Source organism: Heterocephalus glaber, unplaced genomic scaffold (assembly GCF_053883595.1).
Source record: "Heterocephalus glaber isolate CG9 unplaced genomic scaffold, H.glaber_assembly_v1.0 deba00001553, whole genome shotgun sequence".
In the NCBI taxonomy this organism is placed as follows: Eukaryota; Metazoa; Chordata; class Mammalia; order Rodentia; family Bathyergidae; genus Heterocephalus; species Heterocephalus glaber.
Genome location: NW_028258344.1, coordinates 23,828,268 through 23,849,999, shown reverse-complemented (window position 1 = coordinate 23,849,999; position 21,732 = coordinate 23,828,268). Strand labels below are relative to the sequence as shown.

The following is a 21,732-nucleotide window of genomic DNA, read 5'->3' as shown; positions in this document are numbered from 1 at the left end:
ACTTAAATAGTTACCATGGGGTAGTTACTAGTATTTTACATATACTGGCACTTAACATGAAATTGACACCTTAGTTCAGTTGTTTTAGTGAATACAATACAACAGAATCCAATGGAATTATGACCCACTTAAAATGCAATGTACAGGTTCTTCTATACCAGTCAAAAAATGTACATCTCTCCTTTCCCTCCTCAAACTTCTATCTGTATTCTTTCTCTTTGCCTTTTATCTTAATGTACACTTTTGGGCTTGAAAGTTTTCTATTGCACATCTTACTATATTTCCCTGCCATGTAGGTGTACGTTGTTTCTATGAACAAAAGCCTCCGTATGTTAAAAAAGAACTTTTATAAAAAATCAACATAGTTATTATTGCAATTAAATAAAAGTAATACAGACAGTTTGATAAATTAAAAAAATTTAATACAAACAAAAGCAATTATTCTTTAGGAATACAAATTTAATGAGTTGACTCAGATGCATATTTGTGGCACCTTGCTTAAAACATTTGTCTAAGTGTCTATTTTAACACCTTTGGTTTATATAGCATGGTAGGATTCTGGATGAACAAGAGGTCAGCCTTTGTTTTGAAACAAGGAGAAAAATGATTGTGAAAGGGAAGCTGAGAAAGGATGACTCTTGCCACAGAGCCTGCTATGGCAAATTAGTTTTAGAAACGTGGGAACTAAGATATGGAAGTTGACTCTCTTAGAACCATCTGTGGCTCATAGGCCTTGGGTTTGAAGACAGCTGATGGAGAAGTTGCTAATAGTCTTGGACAAGGCGAGTGTTATGTGTGCACCATCTGGTCAGCTGCTTTGAGGTCCCAGGTGTGGAGAGATCCTATCTTTGGTTTAATGTTCTGCTGTTGCCACCCTAATTCTTTTTGAATAAGGGATTTTCATTTTGGGCCAGCAAATTACATAATTGGTATTGGTCATGAGTATTTGGAAGGGGTAAACCTTGGCAGCGGAAGTAAGATGTAGTTCCAGAGCCACCTGGAGGAGCTGAGTAGCACCATCTTGTGAAAGCCAACTTAGTAAATATTTGGAAAATTTGAGCATCAGGTAAACCTTTGATAGCTTGAAATCAGCCATTGTAGGAAATATTTACACTCTCAAATCTTCAAATGCTCCAAGTCAGGATGTTTTTCTGATCACACCACTGTTCATTACCCCCCGCTCCGCCCCGAATTCTGACTGGTCATGCTTCATGATTCACAGCTAGAACAATGAGATTAGGAGGAACAATTATAATATCTAAAGTTAGTTGTCAGGCACAATGCTAAACGCATTACAAAGACTACCTCAGTTAAACCTTAGAACATCCTATGAGGGGTGCCATGGCCTGAACGTTTGTGCCTACCTTGTCAAAATCCATGTGCTAAAATCCTAACCCCAATGTGATAGCATTAGGCTGTGGGAGCTTTTGAAAGGGGACTGGGTCAGGAGGGCAAAGTCCTTAGGGGTGTGATTTGAGTGCTTATGAAAGAGGCCCAGGGAGCTCATTTGTTCCTTTCACCAGGTACTGTCTACAGGGAAACAGGATCAAGCCTCACCAGACACACATCTGCAGGCACCTTGATCTTGAACTTCCTAGGCTCCAGCACTATGAGAAATAAACTTCTATTGTTTTGTACACTATCTAGCAGCCTGAAGTGAATATGATCAGGTACCTGACTATCCCCATTCTACTGAAAATGGAAAACCTTATGGTTGGAGAAGATGACTAACTCGCCTACAGGCACCCAGCTAGTAATAGAGAGAAGCAAGCTAGGACTTAAGTCCAGAGCCTGTGTTTCTGACTCTCATTAAAAGCTTTTTTCCATGTCTTCATCCCTAACCCCAGTGAGGTTATTTGCAGCTACCTCTTTTTCCACCAATCTCTTGGGCCTGCTGTCCTTCAGTTTTACACCACAAAATCTTCAAGTCTGTTAAATATCTCATAGTTGTCCTTGAGGATTATAATTCTGACCCAGCATATCCATCAGGCACCACAAATCCCAGCAGAAACATTTTTATCCAGATTCATTTGTGGTGTACCTTTTGATGTAGGTGAGAATATTTGTATTCACTTCGACTTACCCATTCACAAATAACCCAAACAATGTCAAACAACATTGTCATTAAAAATTCATTAATTTTTCCAATTATAAAAATATTAGAAAGTGTACATTCTGCAGTTGGATGGACCTATGTTCAAATTCTGGTCCAGTCACATATTTTGGACATGTGACCAGTGTGTAAAATGAGTATGGTAGCAGTTGTTACCTCATAGGATTGTTGCGAGGGTTAATTGAGATAATATGCACATCCTTCTGCCCACACTGCTCTGTGCCTGAATGCCTACACTCTCAATTTGGACTAGTGCCTTGACTAGTGTGGCAGACATTGCTAATGACTGTTCAAAATCACCCTCTTCCTTTGCCACCTCCCACTCCAGAGGCTGAATTATATAATGTTCATACTCGCAGCTTTTCTAACGGCTAAGGACAGTAATGTGATATTATGGTCTGTAGATCATAATAGTAAATTCAGTGGGCGTTGCTTATGGAAAAGTTTTTTTGGGGTACCAGGGATTGAACTCGGGTCCTTGAGCTTGCACAGCAGGCTACGAAACCACTGAGCTAAATTCCCGGTCCAAAGTTGTTTTTTTAACTTGATGAAAATGGGACAGATGTAGAAGCTGACTCAGTTCATCCTGTTTTTCCTCCTTAATGTGATGTCTAGAGATTTGGCAGCCTTTCCCAGCCCTGTGGCAACAAACATGGAAGAAAGGCCAAGGGACTCACAAGACATTAGCCCTGACACACTGCCAACCTTGAGGCAGCTGCAGACCCTCAGACTTCTTACTATGTGTTAAAGTTGCTGTAAGTTAGTTTTGTTACTTGCAGCTGAAAGCATCCCTAACAGATAGATTATTCTTCATTTGTCTGCTTAGACGGTATTTTTTCCAAGATGTCTTCCTAGGTTCCAAGATGGATTGAAGGTTCTCTCCTCTGAGTGTGTATAGCAGGCTGTGCTTACTTCTACCATAACACTCAACTGTTTCTTTGTCTCAAAAATCCTTGAAGAAAGGAGTTGTGTTGATATACACTTGAGTCTTTCTGAGCACTTACAAAGTAGATGCACTACTATAGTTATCATAAAAACGGATGGATGCTTTTATCAACATATTATCTAAAAATAAATCAATCAGAAGCGAGAGTTGGGAACATTTCTCTCACTCCCTTCTCCAGCTGTGCTCACTTTCCTTATGTCTTAGTGACTAAGGAACTGCTTTTTGAAAGGGAGGTCATAACTTCCACAGACCCCTGGTTGGAGAGATCCACACTCCCTCCTGACAGCTCTGTTTGGAAACATCTTTGTATTGAGTGACTACGGTGACTCAAAATTTCTTCATATATTAACTCTTGGCTGGAAGCTTTGATCAAGTATAAGTTTGCGAGTTCATCAGCCACATTTATTTTGCTTTTATTTATTTATATATTTTTCAGGCCCTAAAACTACATTTATTAAATGTTTACTACTGGGCAAATCATATACAAAATAGGTAGAAGAGAGGCAGATAACAATTTGAAAAAATCAAATACACATGCTTAGAATCTTGTCATTAATTCTAGCTACTACAGAAGTACAAAATTTGTGCAGGTTATTTATTTATAATGACATTTTGATGCTTACCAAAAGGAAGACAAGCTACTAATATACTTCAATAAAAATTGTGCTTACCATTACAGAATTTTCCTAAAATGGATTGGTAAAATGCCTACATAGCATCTATTCTTATCACACATTTATTTTATATTAAAGATTGTTTGAATAGAATATTTTGACTCCATTCCTGAGAAATCCATGATTGACAACTATATTTGCAGTTCCTCTAAGAAACATCATAGCCTTTGCATTAAGAACATTTCTCCATAAATAAAATACTCATTAGCACATAACCAAGTTCTCTTCAGAGCTGTTTATATGTCTTTTGTCTAATCATCTTCCAAGTTTCCTGATTTCATTTTTTAAAACAATTTATAGTTTCATGACTTGATTTTAATCTCTCCTTAAACTCTGCAATTTCAAAGCTGTGTTTTCTTTTTGGCAACTTCTAATTTTTCTCTGATTTTCACTTCAAGTTCTGCAAATTCTGTTTCCTGGTTATAGGCCCCAAAGGTTAGCTGACAAGACATGGTTAATAATTGTTGCATCATTGTTGTTGAATCTTGAAATATCATTTTATCCTAGAACTCTGAAACAACTGTCTTTTCCCCCAATATTGCATTGGTGCCTGACTGCAACAGCTTTAACAAATGATACAGGCTTACAGGTCTTTCATTAGTGTCAATGAAAAATATTTTTATGATTATTTTGAATTCTCCCCATCCTGTTTCAGTAACTTCATATGGTGGCTTAGTAACAACTCTTAAATGGTTGCCATAACTTTCACATAATTTTACCTGGATTTTTTTCACATATGATAACATATCTTTATTTCTATATGGTTTTACATATACTGTCCACTGATGAGTGTGCCCATCTCCCCAAAATATCGAGTGACATTACCATAAAGTATTGGTTTAATGACAGTAACCCCCTTCACTCCTGCTGGAGTCAGGCTCAGATTGTCCCATGGAAGAAGCCCCCACCACCAGGGAAAGAGACTGAGGTCGCCAGGGTTGCTGGGCCCAGGCGGTGGGTTTCTGGCCAAAAGAGGCCAAGTCACCGCAGTTCTCTGCGCTACCGGCCAACTTCTCCTGGCCATTGGCCATATGATAGGCCGTTCAGCGGTGTGAGGGTGAGGGTGCAGAGTGGAAGGAGGGGGCAATGGCCTATCTTGCTTTTAGAAAAAACTCAACTGTTTTCTATTCTGAATATTTAAATTACTGTGCTTGCCTTTTTTTGTTTTTTGTGGGTTTTTTTATTCCTAGTGCAAGATCTAGTAAAGCCTGCCTGTGTGCATTGGAGTTCATGGTATTGAGGAGCTGGAGACTTATTTATTAAACCTATAGTAACTATGGACTAAGAGATCTTAAGAGAGAAACACAAAACGCACTCTCATTTATAGGCTTGTTTTGTTCTGGTCTGTTGTAAGCAGCATGCAGAGGAGTAAGCAGAGAAAACAGAGCAAAAGTGACAGTTCTCAGAGCAATGGTGGTATGCCAAGCAGTTACAGAGAGCAGAATTTGCAAAGTAATGTGTTGCTGTGGGGGTGTTTCCTTACCATTCTGCCTTGGAATCAGAAAAACTATCCAAACAGAATTATTTCACCCATTTTATAATAACCTATATTTACCTTATGTAATCTGTTCTGTGATCGCTCAGAGGAAAGGCTATTGCTGTAGAATCAAGACATGCACTGGTCTCAATTGGGGGAGGGCAAAACCTTAAGTATTTCTGCAGTTTCTGGTCTGGTAAATGTGTCATGAAGTTTATTCTTCAAAAAACGACACATAAAACACTTAATTCAATTTAACAACAAAGTTTGGCTTCTAAGCAGTTTCTTGTGTGTGACTTCAACAGGTTTCTAGAGTTGACTACAGGCATTTGTGAGGGGTTTTGCATGAATTAACAATGGCTTCACACAGAAAATTAAGTGTTACTTTGCTATTTATGCTGCTATACCCCTTGGTGCAAACCCCAGTGGAAAACTTGCGTCTCCACGAACTATTCCTAGCAGAATACCCTTCTAGCTCCATGATACTAGACAGAACTTAAAACATATGAGGGAATAACACACATGCGGGCTTTTTGTGCTTTATTATCCTGGTGGAGTGGTCATGCACTCCTCTTTCCAAAGCCAGGGCGCTTTGCTGCAATGAAAATCCTTCCTCCTCGGTTTCTGAGCAACAGTGGTACCTCGGTGAGTGAGGACTAGTTCATGTTGGTTTCAAAGAAAGCCTTGTGTAAAAGAGGGCACTCCACCTAAGAATCTGCCATTTGGGGTGTGTTTTTTAGATTAGGAGCTTCAGCCTGACCCTGGTGTGTTGGGAAGTAGAAGGCCTTGGTTTAGTTCTGTCTCATCTCCGGCTCTGACTTGATCGAGTGGAGTCATGTGGTTGCTTGCTCAATGTACTACTTTGGAGCAAAACTGGGAAGAGGCTCAGTTTGTTTTCAGAACTAGCTCTGTTTTTTTCTCTTTTCCTCCCTCCCTCCTTCCTCTTCCTCTCTCTCTTCCTTCTCTTCCTCTTCTTCCTCTCTCTCTGTCTCTCTCTCTCTCTGTCTCTCTCTTAATTAGGGATTGAACGAGGGCTTTGTACCTGCTAGACAAGCCCTCTAGTGCTGGGCTATATGCCTGCTCCATTTGGTTTTATTTTAGTTTTTATTTTGAGACAGTGTCTCACTAAGTTGCCCACCTGGGCTCAAATTTGTGATCCTCCTGCCTCAGCCTCCTTTAGTAGCTGGGGTTAGAGTCATGTATCATCACACCAGTGCCAGCTATGTTTTAAACTGTAATCTTGCCTCAAAATTCATTTCTAATACACAGTAATCTGTGATTTATTAAACTATTTGCATAGCCATCGACATAGTATAATACTTAATGTATTTACTATGAGTTAGACACTTCCTAAGGAATTCTCATATTTTAATTTATTAGTTATTTCATACTTGTAACAACCCGATTGGATAGCTGAAATTAGCATCCCATTTCAGAGATGACAAAACTGAAGCATAGAGAGCAGAGATGACTTATGAGGTCAAAGACCTGAGCTTTGGTTCAAATAGCCTGAATTCAATCTCTAGCTCTTAACTATTCAAATATGTTTATTTAAATGATAGTGTTTCTGATCACAAGCTATCTTTTTTTTTTGCTTAAATTCTTTTATTGGTACATTTTAGGTATACAATACGTTTATATTTATCATTGGGTGTTTGTACCTGTACATGATGTATCTTGGTTCTTACTTTTTCCCCATTCCCTGTGTGCCCTTCACTCCCTCCATTCTTCCCTATTTGCATAGACTTTGTTTCCATTTTTTTCTTTTCTCATAATTTTTCCTTTCCCTTCTTTCCTTTCCCCTACCCCTTTGGACTTTTTCTTCTTATTTCAAATTACCAATTATTTGTTTTAATCCTTATTTACACTTTCAGTTTCTCACACTAGAGAAACTGTTCGGTATTTACATAGGTTTGTCCTATTTATTTCACTTAAGAGTAATGGCCTCAATATGTACCCATTTAGCTATAAATGTCTCTAGTTTCTCATTCTTTATGGCTTAGTAGTACTCCATTTTATAAAAAACCCCACATCTTCTTTATCCATTTTCCAGTTGATGGGCACTTGGGCTGTTTCCAAGCTTTAGCTATTATGAACTGTGATCACAAGCTATTTTATTTATTTTTTGTGCCTCTGGAGCAGTGGAAGAAATTTTTATTTCTGTCACTTTTTCAACTTTTTTTTTTGTACTGGAGATCGAACTCGGATCCTTGAGCTTGCGAGGCAGGTGGTGGAACCACTGAGCTAAACCCCCGCCCCAATTTTTATTTTTGGGTACCAGGGATCAAACTCGGGAATTTGTGCTTTCCAGGCAGGTGGCGGATCCACTGAGCTAAATCCCTGGCCCTCTTATTTATCTTTTGAAGGCAATGATTTTAGGCATTCCACAGTGTTTGTATCCCTAGGCATTGTGGGTAAAAAGGGAAATTAATAATAACAAGTATTTGTGTAATCTTTCACACTATTACAAGGCACATCCACATATGATGACAGGAATAATCACCATTTCCATTTATTAAGTGCTTCCAATATAGTAGGTATCTTTCTTGAAGGTTTCCTTATGTGCACTCATTATTCCATTTAAAAATCACAATTGTGATTATTAATACCACTGAACAGTAAAGAAAACTGAGGCTTGGTGAGGCTGAGGGACTTGTGCAAGGCTGCCGCCTCACCAAGTGCAAGTGCTGGCTCTGACGTCAGACCTGCCGGTTCCTCGCCTTTTGCCTCACCATTGCCCAGTTTATAGAGGAGAAAAAAGTGTGGGTTGGTAGAGGCTGCATTGTTTTCTTATGGTTTAAAAGCCTATATGATGTGTATTTCAGCACACTGACCTTAGACTGGCAACTGTTGGAAGCAAAGTGCTCTGATTGCTGATTTTTCTTAAACAGAGTTACTGGTAAGTATTAATAATGATAAAACCACACCTTATAGAGGAAGAGACTAGAGTTTCAATGCCTGGCCCAAGATATTTCTAGTAAACGGCCAAGCCAGGACTTGAACCCAAAAATTCTGACTTCTAATACTTTACTCAAGATGACAACTCAAGCCGGGGACTGCAGAAAGTCCCCTTTTCTCCTGAGCCTCACCACAGGGTTACCCCAGAACTAGCCAGTAACTATGCCATGAGTCAAAGTGACTGGTCCCTTTTGTATTTCAGGCAACAGAAAGGAGAGTTCTGCACTGCTCTTCACCTGACTGAGATGCCAGCAGTCTGCAGCTGGTTGAGACCCATCTGGGAAAACCAAACCTCCTGGTTGGGGGGAGGGGATCTGAGTCACATGTGGCAGGGTGCCCAGGGACTGGAGTAGAAGCAATGTGCTGTCTGTGTTCCTGGATCCAGACTGGGGCTGACACATTTGCAGTTGCTGTGCAGCTGTCTTTGGCTCCTGCTAGAGATGAGAGAAGGTTGTCTTTGAGAGAGGAGACCACCCCTCCATATGGAATTGGGCAACTATGGGTTAACTGAGTTATTAGGCAACTATGGGTAAACTAGGTAACTATGCTCTTTGTAGAATGTACTTGAGCAGCCATGACAACTTCTGTAATCTGTCACCAAAGAAGCGTAACGGAATCAGAAACTTGCCAGAACTCTGCTCTTCCTTGCTCCACTGCTCTGCTTTGTGTAAATCCTGCTTGCTATATTCCCAGGGAAACTCCAATAGAATTAAGCTTCATAGATGTAAAAAGAGGTATATAAAGAAGTGCAATCTTCTATTCAGGACTCTCAAGACTGACAGGAGCCAGTTGCTGAGCTGCTAGCATTAAAAGCCGAATTTTGCTCCTATCTTCGTGTTAAGAGTGGTCTGTCTGGGGTCCTCACAGTTTCCTGCTTTGTCTTGACAGATGTAACACTAAAAGCTGCAGAGTCAACCAGGACTTTGGGTAATACATTAAGAGATCTGGGTGTGGATCATCAGAAAGAGGTCAAGGCTAGTCAGCGGGGAGATCCACAACTCTGAGAAAGAGTGCCAGTATAGAGTTAGGTTGAGTTGCAGCTTTTGATTTGAGGCTGCCTGACTCCAAGTTGTGTTTGCCATGTTCTAGCTAACCATGAACTTCCTACCTGGAAATCTTTTAAACATTCTGTTTAAAAAGCAAGGAACCCACAGTGCTTCAATGAGGAGCTCATGCTTTAACATCAGAATTCAGTTCCTGGTTTTAGGACTCAAAAGACTGTATTCATTGCTCAGTGGTGTATTGTCCCTTAGTTCAAATGGATTGCCATTTAAATTTGCTGTTTTGTTAAGATTGTTTTATATAAAACAATAAACAATCATAACTCATTAACTATCTTTGGGTACATGCCCACACTCTCAGACCTCACCTGTGGTCTGGCCACTGCAGGAGAATCTACTGGCTTGCTCTGCAGCAATGCTGAGGAACAGGGAGAATGGAGGTGGGCAGCAGGTACAACTATAGCCATGTATTCATGGAGGGGTTGACTAGTGAAGTGGGTGGTGGGGATGTAGCTCAGTGATAGAACACTTCCCTAGCATGTGCATGGCTCTAGGTTCAATCCCTAATACTGAAAAATGTTAGTGAAATGAGCTTTGAGATTCTAGGAGGGCTGTAAAGTCAGAAGAGGACATGATTCAGTGGTTAGTTTATTTCTTCCACTGAGCGAGAGCTTTTCATTCTAAATTTGTTTACCTGGTCTGGCTCTGCATCCCTTTGGTTCACTGTGTGCTTGCTGTACATTGATGAGACACTTCTTGGTAATCCCAGGGTCTGAGTGTCTGGCTGTTGCCACAGCAGTCACTGCGTCTTCCCAGGTACAGGTGGGTGAGAAGGAAGTTCCTGCCCAGGGCAGAGGCACTGTGGGGACTGAGAAGTGACCTGGGCTTTGGTAGCTCATGTGTCCCAGGGATAAATGTTATGTGATCAAAAGTGAGCTGGACAGACAATCAGGACAAAGTATGGAAAAGACACAAGGGATGAATGGTGCTCAGGTGAGGGATGGAATACTTATTTTGGGGGCACAACCAGAGGCATGAACTTGAGATGAAAGAGCAATTGCCTTGAGGAGCAGTACTTCCTAGACACTGGCAGTCCCTAAAGGAGAAGAAAGTAGCTGGCTGGCAGAGAGGAGTCTCCAAGTGGGTGTGTGCCCCGTCTTGCCTTCCCCTGGAAGTTCTGGACCTGCTCATGATGGAGACAGCAAAGCTGTGGGGTCAAAGAGTCAGAAACAATGTCTGTAAGAGGAAGGCATCTGCTGGGCAATGGTTGGTTCTCCTCAGTGCACCAGTGCACGTTGCCATGGGACCCCAGGGCTGGCAGTCATCACACACATATCTGTGTGTGTTCACATCTGGCCCAGGTGAGTCAGGAATTGTATCAGCATCCATTTAGTAACTAGGGGCAGCCAGGATCCAGGATGATGTGATCTGTTTTCTGAAGGTACGGCTTGATTCCTGCCTCAGCCATAACTGACATTAGCCTATGTCGTGTACACCTTGTTTCTGTAAGTTCCAAATTTTTGCCCCACGGCTCTGAGACTTTGTCTCTCTGATCCTGTTAGTTCTGATTTGGACGCCCCTGGATCAGCTGTGGAGAATTCATGATTGCTTGGTGGCTGATTTGATCCTAGACAGCATTTCTTTGCTTTTTATGTGATTGTATACTGGATTAAAGAGTATAATCATGGCAGGAGAGTTCCCATGCACTTCTGCTATGACAATTGCAAAAGTTATTCCTGACTCCTCTATTGGAAAGTGTAGTGTGGATTTAGTGACAATCACATATCAAAGGCAATTGATATATTGTTGCTGTTTTGTCACAGGCAAAGACCAATTTAGAGATAAGTAGATTTGATGCAGAGGGGGCACTCCCAGCTTGGTTATTTACACTTAAATTTCTCAAAGTTTAACAATAGAGATGTCTCTTCTCATAAGGAATGCCAGAAACAAGGAGTTTCCCCCGAGGGTCTAAATAAAATCACACATGTGGGTTGAAAAATTTAAAAAAATCATCCAGATATTTCTATATGGCTGGAAGTTTACCATAACACGTATACAAGACCCAGCATTTCCCTACCACCAGAGTTCTTCCTGTTTCCTTGCAGAGAAAGGACCAAATACTGTCACAAGGCAGAAACCCTAATTGGGAAGAAGAACTTCGAATTATTAAGCTTTGAAGTTGGCCTTCTGTAAGAGTCAGTACTGGGGAATTCTTGATGATCGGGATGGTTGTCAAGCAATGTATTAACGAATTGGAGAGCAATTCAAAAAGTCCTGCATCCTGGCTGTACCCTGGATCCATTAAAACAAGACCTAGGTGAGATGTCTGCATCAGTAATTTTGTAAAACTTCCCTGGGGTTTGCAGTGTGCAACTGAGGGGATTATAGGTGTAGCAGGAATTGATCTCAGCAGTATGTGACCAGAGCCCCTGAGCAGGGGATGTCACCTCTAGCCTCAATCTTCCTCATCTAGATTGCCAAGAAATATGATCATTTGGTGTGTGAAATAGGTTGAGAGTACCTGGTGGTTTAAAAATCAGTCCTTTCTTTTGTAGCAAATGCTATGGTTCAGATATGTCCCTCCCAAGATTTATGTGTTGAAACTTAATCACCAGTGCAGTATTGGGAAGTGGGGCCTTTTGAGAGGTGCACAGATTATGAAGGCTTCACCCTCATGAATGGGTTAGGGCAGCTATAAAAAAGCTTGTGGTTATGGGGTCATTCTTTCCCCCTCTACCTGGCACCATGTGGGAACAAGAAAGCCCTCCCCAAAAGCTGGTGCCTTGATCGTGGATTTCCAGCCTCTAGAGCTGCAAGAATGAAACTTCTGTTCTTCCTAAATTACTCAGTTTCAGGTATTCTACTATAGCAGCACAAAATGGGTTAAGATAGGAAGTTAGCCCAACCTGATGTGGTCAGCCCTTTGGTCACCCACGTCAGCCCACAGCTTCTAACAGAGAGAGCCCTACTCCTGTGGTACGTGCTTCCTTTCTCCCCCTCTCACCTCTTTGTCCCTCAGTCTGTCTGCTGACTTCTTTACTTGTTATTAAATCTACTTATTTATATTATTTTGCCAACAGTTTCCCAGGGGAGTCCCAGGAAGCCATTATAAATAATAACTGGGAGACATCAGTGGCTGAGCAAGCTGATTCAACACTGTTCCTGCCCTTCTAGATTTATTCACTTGCTTCCTAATCTGAGATTCTCTTTCTCATGCATTTCCTTATTTCTTGAGATTCATTTACTTTTGCTGTCACTGGAATCCCCTTTCCCATGTTTCCTCTTATATTCACCTTTTGTATTCTTTGAGGCCCATTGCAGATGCTGTCTTCTTTGGACACCCCTGCTATCAGAAATACAATCCCTCAACTTCTTGAACTGCTGTAACACTTTGCACACAATGTCTTTTTAAATTATGTTTTTATTATCCTTAATTGAAAAATACAAATTATCTTTGTGATGTACAACATGATGTTTTGACATATGTGTGCAACATGGAACAGCTAAATCAAGGTAATTAACATAAGCTTCATGTCAAATACTTAACCTTTTTTGGTGGTTGCCTCCCATCTCTTAAAGTACCTGCCTCTGGAAGCAGGTGGGTGTCTGCATGTGTGACTTCTCCCCTGGTGGTCGGTGTCATCGGTAGCCTACCAAACTCCCATTCTCTTTGTGGCAGACTTAATTTAAACAAAACCAAACCAAACAAAAACAACAGCAACAACAACAACAACAAAAACAACAAAAAACAAAGCAAAAATGATTCCAGTCTCTCATACTCTTTCAGAACTTTTCCACTGAACAATCAGGATGTGGAATTTATGTTCCCATCCCTTGAAACTGGGTGCGCCTTGACTGCTTGTATGAATTTTGATGTAAGTGAAGCTATGTTAGGTGAGTCAATACAGCATGACCCACTCTCTCTGCCTTGGGGCAGGCACCTCCCAATCCCTGAGCTGCCATGTAAGAAGTCTGGCCATTCTTAAGTCACCACACTGGAGACCCTAGGTGGAGACAGAGGTGCCTAAGGAATCACCCACTGATCTTCATCCAGCTCCCCTTTCCCAGCTAACTCCATACTGAGCATATGTGAGTTGTCCCTGTCTAAGTTGCTCACTTATAAACTAAGTAAGATTATTGTTGTTCGGGGGCTACCAGGTTTTGTGCAGTTTGTTAAGATGACAAGTAACCAGAACATTACTTTTCCTCCATCTTAACACAATTTAAATTTTGTTTAACCATCTGGGTTTCTTTTACCAGTTGTGTGCCTGGCCTAGAAGAAGCAGACCCCATACCCATTCTATAGGTTGTTCTATTTGGTCTAAGGAGAATCCTGTCTACTCTCCAAACAGTTTTTCAGGATTCAGTTTAGGTCTAAGTGCAAGAGGAGAAATTTGTTGGGGGCTTCGAACTTTCCCCCTCCTTATAGACCTTGTGTACAGATGTTGAGCTGCAAAACCTCTACACCTCTACCATTGCCAGCCTGAGACAAGCCCTGCTCGTGGAAGGCAGCAAAGGCCGAGTATCAGAAGGAGTGGAACTGTAGTCACTAGGTCACACTATTCCTGAAGCCCAGCCTACTGTAAGATTCCCCATGACCTAAGTACATCATGAAGGTTAGGCTTCACTGATTCGTGAAGACCTAAAGTAACAATAACTTAAGTAGGAGGATGCTGAACTCCTTTTCATCTACAAATCCTTATCAGTATAGGTCAGGGATGATGTGGTAGCTCTGCTTCAAGAAGTTTTGGGGGAACTAGGATTCTTCCAGATTGTTGCTCCACTACCTCCAACAGATGGTCTTCATCCTGCAGGTCCAAGATGATGGCATCTGTTTTCCAGGTTACTGGAAGGAGAAAGGCAGAAAAAAGAAGGTGATGTGTATATACCACCTAGCTCTTGAGGAAGATACTCAAAAGCTGTTAATTACACTTCTGCTTACATCTTGCTGGCTAAAACTCAGTGTGAGGGAGGCTGGGAAAAGCAGCTTATACAGTAGGAGGCCAAGTGCTCAGGTGATAATTAGGAGTTATAATGATTATGGGGTGTTTGAGGACAACTGAGTCTCTGACACAGTGAGGCAAATATACATTCTTTTAAACATTTAAATTAGTTTATTAATTTGTAGCCAAGGAGATCTTGACTTATACATCCCTTTTGGGGCATATAACCTTAAAAACCCTTCTTTCACCAATCTGTTGCCCCTGAAGTTGAAGTGCTAGTGATCTCAAATTAGCAGGAAGAATAGTTATGCTGTTTCCCTCTCATCTTATGTCACCTGAGACAAGGAAACAATAGCACATAGTCTAAGTCAGGGATGGAAATAGCTTTTGTGTCAGAAAACAGGTGAAGTTGACATTTAATAGTGCTCAAGAGAGCAGAAACCGTATTTCTCATCAGTTGCTGCTATAATCCAGTACATATTACAATTCCCAGCATCTAGTAGGTACTCAATGCTTTGGCTGAACAAACTGAATGGGCAGATGAACGTCTATCTCTAGTAGATTGACATAGGTTGCCTGGGAGCTGTGCTGAGGACTCCAAGACTTTGTTTGGGGTGAACTATGGTCCATTACCAATATCAGCTGTCAGCTCAGCATGGGGAATGCCAGGTTATTTACCATTGCAGATGACTGATAGAGAAATGCCTCAGATGATTCTTTATAGTAAGTATCTATGATAACACATCTTATACATTTTACTCGAATTTATATTTCAATTAACTACCATCTTGTTCTATAAAATTACATTTTTTTCCACATAAGAAAACTTGCATAGTAACTTGCATGTGGTAGGAATCAATCGATATTTGTTGAGTCTGAGTTATGTTTTCCAAAAATACGGCATTACTTTCAGTGGGCAATCAATGAACTGTCCAAGTGTCTTTTAATCAAATATTTTTATATATGTCTTCATGTGTATTTACATCAGTTAGCATCTTTTAAATTCCCCAAGAGAAGTGTAATCAGAACATCACAACTTGTTGGCAATGTTTAATTGAAGGAGTAGCAAATACAAGACAGAGTTCAACCAATATAAAAACCTTCTGTGCAAAGGTTTTTGTTGATAAGCAAAATAATTCAAAGTATATATTAAGGATCTAGGAGCAGTGACAAGACAGGAATGTCCAAACAGTCGTGGTAATAATGGGAAGACAATGAGACCCATGTGTGCAGCATGATCTCCCAGTGGGAGAGGGCACAAGTGTTCCCGACAGAATGTCTCCCGGAGGAGGAAGACCAGTCCTCCTCTAAGAATCTCTCAAGTGTTACTGCATTTAAGAATGCTATGACCAAGCTGGGCATGGCCCACATGCCTGTAATCTCATCACTCTGAGAGGCTAAGGGAGGACTGCAAGTTCAAGTGCAGCCTGAGCAACTTAGCAAGAGTCTGTCTTAAAATTAAAAAAAAAAAAATCAAAAGGAATTGGGGTTGTAGTTCAATGCAAAGGTCCTGGGTTCAATTTCCATTAGTAACAAGAAGGAGGAGGAGGAGGGAGAAGAGGAGTGGGGAGCAGCCATGTCTAGTTTTTACGCATATTCTTCAAAAGAGGCTCATATGCGTGGAATTAAAAGAGAAATTCATATGGATAATAATAATTATAGTAGCCAATATTGGTAAAGTTTCATTCTCTGTACTGGACAACACTATATGCACCTTATAGTTATGCTCAATTTATTTCTCTCAAGTCCTTGAGGTAGCCACCAATACTTCAAGGAACAAAGGAATGATTTATGATGAAAAATACAAAAAGCTCTGTGTTTTTGATTGCAGAATATACTACAGTTATTTAAAACCAAAGAGGAGTCACTTATATTTGACATAGAACATGAAGAAAAGAGATATTATTCAGAAAAAGAACCCAGACTACATGTTGAAGACAGCATTTTAATGGTAATAGTGCAGTAGAGACTGGTACTTTTGAGATGCTGAACTGCACTGGCAGTTGGTGGAGTGGCCAGCCTCACTGGGTGCAGTGTTTATCTTCAGTAATAATCACGCCCAGGATATAAACTCCATTGGCAGAAGAAAAGTAGAGGGGATGTAAGTACAAGGGATCTTTCTAATCCTTAGTGGTTATATGTCTGTATTAGCTTTCCCATTGCTGGTACAAAATATACGACACACACAACTTACAAAGGAGAGGTTATTTGGCTCACAGTTCCCAGTGGGGTCAGTTGCTCCAAGGTAGACACAGCATGGTGGAAGGGCCTGGTTCATTTCATGGCAGCCAGGAAGCAGAAAGAAAAGGCAGGAGCGGGGGACAAGAATTTGCTCTTCCAGGTCACTGCCCCCATTGACTCACATCTTCAGACAAGGCTCTACCTCCTAACAGCACATTCGACTCTGAGTTCATCTGTGGATTAATCCACAGATTAGTACAGTGTCCCGTGACCCAATCACCTTCCACAAGCCCCACTTCTTGTTCTATGAGACTTTGGGGGGACGCTTTAGATCTACGCTGTAATAATGTCATTAGATTAGAATAATTCTCCAACTTCAGATTTTATTTATTTATTTATTTATTTATTTATTTATTTATTTATTTGGTACCAGGGATCGAACTCAGGTACTTGTGCTTGCAAGGCAGGCAGCAGAACCACTGAGCTAAATCCTCAGCCCTCCAACTTCAGTTTTTTTTAAAAAAATATCATCTGCTGTTTTTTTCTTCCTGTTCTATGAGTTCTTTCTTAGAAAGGGTTTGGTTATGGTGCTGTGAACAGGAATGGTGGAATAGGAATACATTAGACAGATGCACTATTGTCATTTCCACCCTTGGGGTTTTGTGGTCTGTAAGTTACTGAGAGTTAGTGGTGCAGGAGAGCTGGCTGAAACTTAGACCCAGTAAGGGTGATGAAGGGGAGAGAGGAAGTAGGAGAAAAGAAAGGCCTTTGATGAACCTGCTCACTGCTAGTAGCTCTTTTGTCATCAGGATCCCTAGGGCTGGCCATCCTCCTGCTGGAAATGTCACGGGGAAAGTCAGAATCAATTATAAACAAAGCTACTACATGCAGCTCTGTGCTATAGAACTTGTTCCCAGTAGTCTGGAAAAGTTTCAAGATGATTACAGGGATGAGGGCAAGACTCACCAGTCTTGTGTCATTGAATCTGAGGCATGGTTGGGGTGGGGATTGAAGCCAGGGTGCTTTTCCCAGGGAGGCTTTGGATTACCCTGGGTCAATGACTGTAAGTCCTCTGAGAATATTTAATTCAGCACTGCCAGGGAATGGTAGATTGTGGAGGAGACCTGGAAGAGCAGTTTCGATCATGAAAGAAAACAGGGCATATGCAACAATGAGTAGAGGGAGTCACATAAGGTCAAGGAAGTAGAACATGGGATCAGAAGTGAAACCCTGCTTCAGCTTGGGTATTCATCAAGTGTCCTTGCATTTGCTAAATTAACTAACCAGTGAATAAGGGCTGTGGTTCTCTTTCCTGATCAGAACTCATAGATTCCTCTTGTTCCACAATCTGATGGGGGTATGGGACTAAAATGTTTGTAAAATGGAGAGGGGATAAACTTATGAGATTCCTAAATGACTAAAGGGATCGATTTGATGGTGCCAGGAATTAAATAACCCACTGGGGATGGAAATGGGAACTGAGAGATGGAATGGTGCCTTCTGCCAAGTTGTGTGAAATAGAGAATTTGGTGAAAAAAGTCAGATTATTTAAATTATTTTGGGACAACTTGCCAGTTGCCAAGCACACATTGGGATCTCTTCCTCTCTGCCATTAGGATTCCTACCCACTCAAGACAATGTCTCCAAAGAAATCAATATATTAATTGACTTTTAGGATTCTGTGATGTGGTGATGACTAATGGTCCTGTCACCAGTGATGAATGTGTGGCCTTTGATTGTTTATCAAGACTTTGATGTCTTCTTATGCTCTGGGTGCCAGTTTGCAAATCTTAATGCTCTGGAGGTGAGAAGTCAAGAAGAACTGGAATGGCAAAGGGATTCTATTGTGGCAATAAAAGTGCTTCCTTCTAGAGCTTTTCTCTGGAGTTTTGTAAGTTCAGCAGCACTCTTTCATGGCCTGGACATTGAAGATAGACAGAATCTTCTGGAGATCTACAGTGTTTTTCCCAGTGACTTCCATCCTATGTCCTAGGCTCTCTGCTTCTTCATTTCTCCTCCCATGTTCCTTTACCTTCAGGGTCAATGAAGCACAGATGTTTAGTGTGAGGACACTGGGCTGTCTGAACTGGACCCTGAGGGAAGTGTCAGGGCTGATGGATGGCCTGCCCGCAGCCCGAGCCGGGACCTGCCCTGGAGCAGCCCTGCACTAGCAGAAGCTTCTCTGAGGAGCCTGCTGTGCTCACTTCCAGATTGTTCCTTAGACTCAGATATATTCTTCAAAGGTTCTTCCAAGTCTCAACGCCCAAGCCCCTTCTGCCGGCAGCAACGTGCTCAGAAGCTCCCTGTCTGCCTCAGCTCGTTTCCTATCTGCACTACAGAAGTTCTCAACTCACTGAACCAGGAGTCTAGTTTCTCAGCCTATTTTTGGTTGTAAAGTGGGTGTTTCAAGCTGGATTAATGTTCCATACAGCCCCTGAATTTAGCCAGATTTCTACATAGAAACCCAACACCAACTTCATGCCACCAGTACAGAGGCCACAGGGTGGGAGGCAGCTTCTCTGGGAAACTTCGAGGACAGAGTTATCATAATGAGCTGGGCTCTCTGCTGATGCAATCACAGAAGGAGCTGGGAACTCCGGAAGCAAAACCATTTCAGCTACAAAATACGAAAAGGGACGACCCAGTGACTTCATTCTGCTGGGAATCAATGACATGTTTTTTAAAGAAGTTACCAGTTCTCAAAGCAATAGAAATATTTCTTTTCTGCTTTTCTTTCTCCTTTTATCTTTGTTCCCTTCCTTCTTTCCTCTCTTTTCCTCCCCTCCTTCTTTCCTTTCCTCTCTTCTTTTAACAATGTTTCATAATGTAAAGAATCCAGGGAAAGTTATTTCTTCATTGCAAGTGGGCGATGATCTGCACAAATGATCTCTTACCTTTTATAATGTCCCTGTGTGCTGTGTTTATATCACATTGGCCTTTTAGGATGTCTACGAAGGATTGTAGATCAAGGTGTTACAAAGCATTGCCATTTACTTTTATTCATTTGAGTTATGCCATTCATGACCACACTTTCCAAATGTGATGGGCAGAAAATGGAACTTATGTGGTATACCAGATGTTTCAAACTAAATGTAGCCACTCAAGAGGCCATACATTCTGCTCTTGAAAGTCAAGGTCTTGCCCTATATGCCCATGCCACATGGAGCCCATGCCAGTGTCACACTCAGACAGGAGAATCAGTCAACTTTCTTTGTGGACGTGGAAGGTGAGAGTCTAGCTGTCTCTCTCACTCTGATGTGACCTATTAGAAGGGAGGAATTATGTCTAATCATCATCTGCAACAACAGCAAAAATTCAGGCAAAACAAAACAATCCTACCCAAAACTCCCAGAACGTTAAGTCCCACACACTAGGTGTTGTGCAGCAGATGACAAAACTGGAGTACATGTTCTGTGCTTGGTGAATAATGGCAGGCTTGATCTTAGGTGTACAAACACTTCTTGGATTACCTTTCAGGGTTCATATAAATAGAACAGCAGAGAGTGTTAGGTCATCTATTTATTCTGCTATAATTTTTTTTCCTTAAATTCTTTTATTGGTACATTTTAGGTAAATAATATATTGACATTTATCATTGGGTGCTTGTACCTGTGCAAAATGTAACTTGGTTCTTATTTTTTTCCCCGTTACCTGTGCGCCCTTCATCCCCTCCACCCTTCCCTAAGAAAAAAGGACATTTATTGTGCACGTCTGACCATGTGTTACCAATTTGGGAACTATTGTAGTTACAGTCTCATGTTTTAGAATCCAGTGGCTGTTGCTTGTTGGCTTTTCTCTGTCCCTTGCTCTGGAAGTCTGGGAATACCTGGCCCCAGAGCAACAGCGCTGAGTGAGCCTCAGGGTACAGAGCCTGGGGCCAGGCATCCCATGTGAGGAGTGAGCAGGGCAGGAGGAAGGACGGACACTGAGGAGAACATAACTGGACGGGTCTTTTCGTTTCAGGAACTTGCCCTCTTGCTGGAGGAAGAGATAATGCACACAAACACACATCTCTCAGCACCCATGTTATTTATGGCTGTTTACTCATGCTTAGCTCCTCAGTACCCCAAGAGAAGCTGTTTTGAGGCTATTAGAATTATTTGTTGTCCTGAAGCAATGAAAGAGAAGCTACATTTTCCCAAATGGAGCTGCTATCTACAGCTTCTTATTTGCATGGTTGTGTTACACACACACGCACACACACACTCACTTATCACAGGGTTCTTTTCTTTTTTCCCTCTTTTTTCTTTTTTGGGTAAGGTGGGTCCCTTTAGAATTGGCCTTGGTTTGTCACGTTCTTTTACACAAATAGTGATCGCTAAAGGTATCAGGTTTTTATAATAGCTTCTGGCAGCCTAGCAGCTTTCAGCAGGTGTGGTTTCAATTTATATTTAGTTTCTCAGACACCTTAGCGGGCTTTTCTCACCATGAGGTGAATGACAGTATCCGCTACACTGCAAGTCACCTTCCTGAGTGTGTTCTCATGGACTAGCTTCTCAGGCAGTGGGGTGGCAACCTGTGTGTGTAGCGCTGTCTACCAAAAAATTCAAAGCTCTCACAGACAAAGGCCAATTGATCTTAGTGCAGTTGTCCTTGGTGGAAGGTAGGTATCCCATTCAGAGAGAGAGAAGCTGAGACACAGAGGTGAAGTTACTTTCCCGAGGTCGTGGAGAGCTTGTGGCAGACAGGAATAGAAGCCCCAGCAGACCGGCTCCTGGTGACAGCCTCCTGCCTCAGCCTGACTACCATAGGGGTAATTTTGAATCAGATTTGGTTCCCTTCATTGATTCTTTATCCAACAGTGGGACTAAGCCTGTTTCTCTTGTAGTCCTGGAAGAATCTTTGTACTGTGGGGTTTTTGCCAAACAAAATATAGGGGTTTAATGCAAGAGAGTGGACTGGCAGGCCAGTGTGGCCTCTTAGCAGCTCTATGGCTGCAGAAAGTCATGTTTCTCTTTGGGGTTTTGTTTCTTTCTATGTAAAGTGGAAATGCAATGCTGCCTACAGGGTACCTCTCAAAATAGATAATGCAACAGAGTGCTTAAAAATTTAATACAACCACTATGGAAGTCAGTATGGAGATTCCTCAAAAAAGTTAGACGAGAAATTCCATTTGACCCAGCTATTACCCTTCTAGGTATCATCCTGAAAGAGTTAGAGATGTCATATTAAAGTGCTACATGCCTACTCATGTTTACAGCAGCACAGTTCATAACAGTTAAGTCTTGGAAGTAACCCTAAAAGTATATGTCCACCAATAGATGAATGAATAAAGAAAATGTATTTACACAATGGAGTACTACTCTGCCATAAAGAAAGATAACCTTGAGTCATTTGTAGGAAAATAGATGCACCTTGAGACCATAATGTTAAGTGAAATAAATCAGGCACACAAGATTAAATATTGTATGGTTTCTCTTATATGAAAAATCGAAATTA

At 41.4% G+C, this 21,732-nt stretch overlaps 1 pseudogene; it reads right to left on the bottom strand.

Annotated features, from left to right (window-relative positions):
• Nucleotides 1-3,969: 3,969 nt before the first annotated feature.
• LOC101717833 (YEATS domain-containing protein 4 pseudogene) lies at nt 3,970-4,757 on the bottom strand (annotated as a pseudogene).
• Between the last annotated feature and the right edge of the window lie 16,975 nt (nt 4,758-21,732).